Here is a 4917-nt window from a genome sequence, read left to right as displayed (position 1 = left end):
AGCAGGCGCTATCTACCTGCTCACTCAACCGAAACTGAGTTTCAAACCATGGGTTGGTGTGGATTGGTTTAGGAGAGAGGAGAATCAGAGTAGAGGCCAAATGGGTTCACATGCATACGGATGCAGGCCTTCGTCGTGGGAGGCGCCGGCGAATCCTCTTTGCATGAGCTTTTGCTTTGGCATCTTCTTGCCGTGATATCCATGGTTATTCACATTCAGGTACCTTTTGGCACTTTAGCATATGTGCTTTGCTTTTCTCTACCATCACGTCAAGAAGAACAATAAACTCCGTAGATGAAGTTTGCATTCCAACCATTCCTGCCAGAACTTCTATCCCCCCAATTCCATTTGCAACCAAACGACTCAGAGAACAGAGAGAAGGCGTAATGGTTGAGCCTGCTGTTTCCTCCGTGGTTGGGAGCATCAGCAACCTAGCTGTCCAGGAAACCACATTGCTGTGTGGAGTCACACTTGAAGCCGAGTTCTTGAAAGATGAGCTGCAGCGGCTGCAGGGCTTCCTCCAAGATGCCAACACCAGGCGGAGATCGGGGAATGCAAGTGCCGGTATATTGGTCAGCCAGATCAGGGATGCTGTGTATGAAGCTGAGAATGCCATCCAAGTTGTGGACTACATGGAGAAGAGAAACAGGCTCAAGAAGGGCTTCATGGGGGCAGTTTCAAGGTATGCTCGCTTACCAACTGACCTGATTACTCTGCATAAAGCTGGTAATGAAATTCAACGCATAAGAAGGAAGGTTAGCGAGATATCTAAAAGTGCAACGCGTTTGGGAATTGATTTGGGAAACACTGTGCTAGGGAAGGGTCATGTTGAGGATGAGTTTCCACAAGATTACGGTCTTGTGCCCCAACATGTTGGTTTTGAGGATGAGAAAAAAGAAATAGTTGAAAAAATAGTTGATGAAGAGGATAATATGCTTAGTGTTATCTCCATAGTTGGTATGGGTGGAGCTGGAAAAAACTACACTTGCTAGAAAAATCATCACTTCAGATACAATCAAACAACATTTCAACACAATTGCTTGGGTGACAGTGTCTCAAAAGTTTAAGGGTGTTGATTTATTGAAGGATATTATGAAACAAATCATGGGGGGTAGAGACAAAGGCAGAGAAACTGATCAAATACAAGAGTATGATCTGGGAAAGAAAATACAAGAATTCCTTGGAGACAAATGATATTTAGTTGTGCTTGATGATGTGTGGACAACAAGTACATGGATCCAAATAAATAGAATGGTCAAAGTATTTCCAGATGTAAATAATGGCAGCAGGGTAATGTTAACCACCCGAAAGATTGATGTTGCTAATCATATTGAAATGACAACCTATGGCACTATTCGCTTTGCTGAAAAGCCATGGCTGAAAGTACTATTCGCTGATTTATTGTGAGAGAAAAACATTATTCATTCACTGAAATAGTACGGCTTATAAGACAAACGAACATGACCTATGTTCACAAATTGAAGCTATTGGATGCTGAGAAAAGTTGGGAACTTTTTAGTAGCAAAGCTTTGCCATCATATAAAAGATCTTTGATACATAACATTCATGATTTTGAAGAATTGGGGAGAAAGCTTGCAAGGAAATGTAATGGATTACCACTTGCACTTGCTGTTTTGGGGGGCTACCTATCAAAGAATTTAACTGTAGGAGCATGGTCGGATTTATTAGGTGGATGGGCATCAACCGAAAATGGAAAGGTGATGGGAGATATACTAGCTCGAAGTTACAATGACTTACCAAATAGTAGTGTAAAATCTTGCTTCCTCTATCTTGCGGTCTTCCCTGAGGATTACTCCATATCTGAATCGGATCTTATTGAGTTATGGATAGCAGAAGGCTTTATTCAACGTACATCCAAGAACAGAGAGGAAGAAATAGCACGCAAGTACATAAATGAGCTTTATCAAAGAAGCTTGGTACAAGTTGTTAGCGAAAGCAAGGTGCATGGATGGATCGAAGAAATAAAGATTCATGATATTTTACATGATTGGTGCATAGAAGAAGCGAGATATGTTGGTTTCGTCGATGTCATTAACAACACTGCAGGTCAGGCTACGTCTCTCTTCTTCTTTGTGTGTATAGATCTTTCGTTTTGAAAATGTATTTGAAAATACTTCATAATTTTTGGCTCCTTACCAACCTGCCATGCTCCCCAAAAATTGCAGGCCGTGTTGGTGAATCATCTTCCAATACCACCATGGTATCCTATCGTTCATCTTTTCAAAGCTACCATGATGGTAACATATCCCCAGCAACACCTAACCTCCGAACTCTGGTTGGCTTTGAACTTTTATCGTGCTCCCTACCTAAGTTGAGATTCCTTAGAGTTCTCCATGTAGAAAAATCGAACCTACTGAATTTCGGTAGGGCGATCAGTGGGTGCATTCACATACGGTCTCAGGTTAAAACAGTGTACGGAGGTCACGCTCCCTTCTTCAATTGGACAGTTCCTTTACTTGCAGACTATAGACCTCAGAGGCAACGGACTCTATATGGAATCAGCAGTACCAAACTCTATATGGGACATTCCTACCCTAAGGCATGTTTACCTTCAAAAGGGGTTTTCTGCACCGAGGAACTGTCCAAAAAAGGAGCTCCAGACCTTATTTGTGCGAAGTCTTTCACCCCGGGATAGTAAATATTTTGAAAGCGAGCACATGGTGTCCTTTTTGGGTGAAATGAACCAATTAACAAGTCTCTACTTGCGCGTGGCAGGGATGCCTGCGGAGATGATTCATTTACTGGCAAACATGACTTTTCTGGTTGACGTTCACCTTGAGTACTTCACAATTGCTAGACAAGGCCTCGTTTAGATCCTTCGCAAAAACTTTACGCTCTATCCTATCAAATATTTAGACACATGTATGTAGTATTAAATATAGATTAAAAAAATAACTAATTACACAGATTGTGACTACTTTGCGAGACGAATCTTTTAAGTCTAATTAGTCCATGATTTGGCAATAAAGTGCTACAGTAACATATGTGCTAATAACGGATTAATTAGGCTTAATAAATTCATCTCACGGATTACTGACGGACGGATTCTGTAATTTATTTTTTTATTAGTATCCAAACACCTCATATAACACCCCAATGTCCTAAGCTTTACTCCCTCAATCCAAACACACCCTTAAATGGGTACAAGGCCGGACCATGTTCTGCTCCGCCAAAGGGTTCCCTCGTCTGCAAGAGTTGAGACTACTTCGTTTTTCCATTGAGGAGTGGACAATAGAGGGAGACGCAATGCCAAGGCTCTCATACCTGAACCTTTATTGGTTCGCAAACATGAAGAAACTCCCGGAGTGGCTTCTGCACCTGCCATCTCTCAATAAGCTTGTTCTCGACTCAATGAACCCGGATGTTAAAGATGACATCACTATTGAAAGGCTGAGGGGGAAAGGTTGCAAGGTACGTGATTGATTTTACTTAGCTCGTGCCCTTAATTATCTTTGTCCTATTATTATCAAGAGTTCTTTAAACAGCAATAGTGGATACTGACCTTAAAGTTTATCTCTGTTCCTAGTGCCCCGGTTTGGAATAAAGTAATGGCAGAGTCAACTGACCGGGCAAATGTGTTTTTAGGCTCCTAGCAAGTTGTCATTATTGGATTACTGTATGAGTAACTCGATCCGTAACTGGAAGATAATTCGTAATTTATCATGTGCATTTTGTAGGTGACACTCGACTAGCCGGCGTGGTGGTTGGCTTGAAAATGTTGGGCAAAAGTGAAAGTTGTGAGTATAGTGTACCGAAGTACACAGAAAAAATACAAAGAAAAGAACTGTTCATTGATTGATTGGTTTTATTTACAAGTTCAGTTTGTGTATTTGGGCGCCATATATATATATAAGCCTTTGTATAACATGAATACATGTTGTCTTCTTAAAGTTGTTAACAAGTCTGTGGCTTTGTGCCTAATCCCCTGTTTTTGTGTGATCGAGTTGTTGCGGACCTAGCTGTTTTAGCGTGTAGGTATGTTATTGTAAACAAGGTAATGTTGTATGAATGGATTAGTACGTTCGGCTGCATGCAACAACTTGCGCATACTTGAGATGTAATATGCCACACCAAGAAACTCTTCTTGGTTCATATAAATTCACTCATTCGGCCTTTTTCAACCTTTCAAGAGAGATGAGGATGCTTTCATGGTACCAAGATCATCTTCCTCCTAAAGTTAATCTATGGTGTCCCCTCTTCCATCCCACAGATCATCAGCCTGTTCGGTTGGCTGGTTCGTGAAGAAGTACTGTTGGCTGGTTTGTGTGAGAGAAAAATACTGTTCTGGCTGAAAATTTACGATCGTTTACGACAAGCCACAGCCAAACAAACAGGCTGCATGTGCCCTCTCGGTCTTCATGTTACCAGGAGACTGGCCAATTAACGACTATGCCTTGTGGAAGGCTCATGCTATGCCTGTTGTGCGGATGTATAGCTTGGGCCAACAGACATCGACGTCAGAGACCAACAAAAGCAACGTAATCCCGACTTTGTGAGTATGCTCGCTGCGTAGTGTCGGATCAACAGGTCATGAGCTATCCACATTCCTCTCTCTCCAGACTCGAGGTGCAAAGTCAGGTGCCCATACGGTGAAGACGACGAAAGAAGCTTGGGCGGCACTGAAGCAGAGATTTTTTGCTTCCCAAACCAGGACACAATATGTAAATACACAGTTTGCCCTGACTACAAATAAATAGGGGTAGCCATAATTAACTACTAGTAATCGAGGACCAAAGCGAACTACCTGAGACATGGTGAATTAACCAAAACTGAAAAAATTCAGCCACCCTAAAACTTGTAAAATATTTTAAAATGGTCCAGCCCATGTAAACCTCCTAGGGCGTTCGATGAAGCGCGTTCCCTGTATCAAACATTTCTACCTTAATTACAAAGATG

General features: G+C 41.8%; 1 pseudogene; it reads left to right on the top strand.

Moving 5' to 3' along the window:
* The first annotated feature begins 386 nt into the window (after window positions 1–386).
* On the top strand, window positions 387–3713 carry LOC136492379 (putative disease resistance protein At1g50180; annotated as a pseudogene).
* Window positions 3714–4917: the final 1204 nt, after the last annotated feature.

This window comes from Miscanthus floridulus, chromosome 11 (genome assembly GCF_019320115.1).
Source record: "Miscanthus floridulus cultivar M001 chromosome 11, ASM1932011v1, whole genome shotgun sequence".
Classification (NCBI taxonomy): domain Eukaryota; kingdom Viridiplantae; phylum Streptophyta; class Magnoliopsida; order Poales; family Poaceae; genus Miscanthus; species Miscanthus floridulus.
The sequence above is the reverse complement of the archived record's forward strand: the minus strand, read 5'-3'. Positions and strand labels throughout refer to the sequence as shown.